The sequence below is a fragment of the Aquila chrysaetos genome, chromosome 15 (genome assembly GCF_900496995.4).
Source record: "Aquila chrysaetos chrysaetos chromosome 15, bAquChr1.4, whole genome shotgun sequence".
Taxonomy (NCBI): domain Eukaryota; kingdom Metazoa; phylum Chordata; class Aves; order Accipitriformes; family Accipitridae; genus Aquila; species Aquila chrysaetos.
The window spans coordinates 12,624,517-12,627,781 of NC_044018.1; positions in this window are offsets into that span (position 1 = coordinate 12,624,517).

Here is a 3,265-nt window from a genome sequence, read left to right on the forward strand (position 1 = left end):
TACAGGAGGAGCAGATCAGAAGAGCGAGGTAGCTGGATCCTACCTCTACCTTACATGTGGTTTGGGGGATTTAATTCAGAATTAATTTAATCAGAACCAAACTTTCTCACTATGCATATGAATGAGAGCTGACTCAACTTACCAACCATTAGTTCAAATCCTTATGTTTCCTTGGGATTTGGACCATATTTGATGCATAGTTGAAGTAGAGTCTCAGGTATAGTTACCTTCAAAATGAATCTAGTTTGTATATCTCAAAACTGCTATGCTAACTGAATTAATTTGAAATAAAGGTGATTGGCTTCCTGACCTTGCTACTACTCCAAACCAAAATGCTAGTGTATTTACAGCCTCAATTATCTGGAAGCAGATTACCTGGACTGTACATTAGGCAGGTGTTGCCTTCACTCAACACCCTCGATAAGGCACAGTGCCAGAGAGGGAGTGTTGCAAGGCACATGCTGCTCGCATCAGGGCTGCCTGTGCACAGTGCTGTTTAAAAGGCTTCTTCAAAACCTCTTTATATTTTTGTAAGGGTGAATATACTAAATAGATGCTTGTAGCATAATATGCATATGAATTAACCATGTTTTTGTCTTTATCTGAGTTATCTCGTCTCTTTTTCTTAGAGAGTTAACTACCTCTGCCATCTGTAAAATGTCAATAACAATAGCTCTTTGTGCTGTATTCAGTATTGACAATATAAGCTCTTCAGATTTTATTCTTATATTTAGGATAGTCCAAATGGAGAACTTGACTGAGATTTCCGGATGCTCATATGCACACAATAGACAATAATTTATGTCATGAGTTAAGGTGCATCTTACCTAACTCCCACTCTGTAAAATGCAGTTGTCTATGATTAAATTAGTCCTCCGGATAACCTTTTTAGTCACTTGAGACCAATGCCTCAAAGACATTATTCATTGCATCCTGTGGTAGCCATCTAAGGTGCCTGAGATGAATGCAGGAAACACCAGTGTCTCCACTGCGTATGGAAGGAGCGTTGACATTTAGCTTAAACTAAGGTGACAAGCTTCTAGCCAGTGGTAGAGTCTGCAGGGGGTCAGTCTATCTTTCTGGATGGTTACACAGTCATGGGGCTCATAGGTTTGAGTGAACATACTTAGGTATGCTTAGCTCTCCTGCCTTATATCTATTTTTAGCATCAGATTAATTAAAGCAGCAGTGCATATTTTTTCTGTCAATAAGTTCAGTTCCCAAGCACACATACCTAATCAGTTACATGTATAGAGAAATTCTATCTATTTTATCATCTACTTTTACTTTTCCAAATTTATTTTCAATATTGGAAGTTTACATAAGTTCCTAATATTTTTTCTCACCTTCATTCCTCTTTACATAATTGCAGATTTTACTTTAAAATGGTCATTTTGCTTGTAGCATTCAAAATAACAAAATTGTCCAGTTCATTTCCCTCAAGGATATTCTTATAGCTTCATCTGTCAGAGGAATTACTACACAAAGCATAAAACGAATGATAACCAAGCTGAGTAATGTGCATGGAAATAGGATTGTTTTGATTTCTCTTTCACTAATTAACACTTAAGCTGCTTATATCAGTCAACATGCCATTCATTCACCAGACACAAAAATGTCTAGATTAGCTCCTGTTATGTCCAGGATCTCTGAGCTAAATATATAGAGCTCAGAGAAATAAAATGGCAGCTTTATTTATGTAGCCCTTCCCTTTCATTTCTGGATTAGGGACATTGCCATCCTGGAAATTCAGGATGTCATACTACAAATATCACCTGTGGTGTGACCAGTGGTCTCCAGAAGATATTTCTCCATTTACCGACCCTTATAGTTTTTTCATTTTTCAACAGATCTATGCAGCTCAGATCGCATCCTTTGTATCCTTTGGGCATTCCTTAGTTGTTCCAGTAAACGATGGCCTGTGAAGGTGTCCCAGAGCCTCAATTTATAGACCTGCTACACTATTAGTTGGGAAGTACCTTGTCTGGAGAATTTGAATTATATGTAATTTAAAATAGCTTAAGAAAATTTGCAGTTAAGCAATAGTGTCCAAAACTGATAAAACAGATCTGAAATGAAACAAAGCCAACACGTAATGTGATTATGCTCAAGTGACTGCAGAAAGGCCCCCCTCTCTCTACACTTCATTCTCCTGCGTAGCTGTCTCCTCACACGTTGATAGATGGGGTCTGTGCTTTGTGCTTACCTTAACGCTTTGTCACAGAACATACCTGTAAGACAGAGAGAGCTCTGTTAGACACTGCTTATCAGCAAAGACCTTGGAGTACGCCTCCAGATTGGTTCAGGTCTCGCATTGCCTTTCTCTTTTATTCCTTCTTGTTATCGGACATTAGCTCTTTTAGCTAATCTCTCCTTTGAAACATTTCAAAGGATCTAGAGAAGCTTAATTTTTTCAGTGTGAAATTCATTCTGTTCCCTCTCTAATCTGAAGACAGTCCAGCCCTTTTAAATTAAATTAAAAGGTGTTTCTTTTTAAAAATATTTGTCTCTTCCTGCAAGACCAGTAGTCATGTTCTCTGCTTAGTTGGTTGTTAAACAACACTTTATTACATTGAATGTCAAAAATATCTTTGCCTCCAGTGGTGGCTGCTCAGCATATTTTAGTTTCTACTTTTCATTGAAATTTACAGTTATGTGAATCTAAACATTAAAGACATGTGAGGTATCAACATCCAAACACCTTAATTGTATGTAGTTCATTACTGGCTCCTGACTGAGAATGTATATGAAGGATATCGCAATTTGGGGATTTCAGCAGGTTTGGGTGACTGGATTAATTCCCATTTTTGCCTGATCATACTAATTTAAAGAGGCAGATTTGATAAGAAATTAACTTTAGCAAATGTGAGGCAGGTATTAATTTAGCATTTGTGTACACTGGTTTGTCTTTGTGAGATTTTATTTGCCAAAATATGGATTTAAAAAATAATCTTTAGTAATTTGTGCAGTTTCAAGATACTAATGGATAAATTATGCTAAGAATCCTCTGAAGTGACAGGTTCTAATATAAAACATGAAAAAAACACTGCTTCTTTACAGAGAAGAATCTTTGTTTTAAAGGAAGATTGGAACTGTGATAGAGGTCAATCCATATGGGTATTCTCCCAAACCACTTTTTAATTTGACCAAAAATTCATATTTGGAATACAACCCATCATGCTGTGACAGAGGTCATAAATCAGGAAAAATCCTCTTCATCAGAATGTATAAATGGTTCCAGTGATAAGAGTGCTTCCATAAAGAA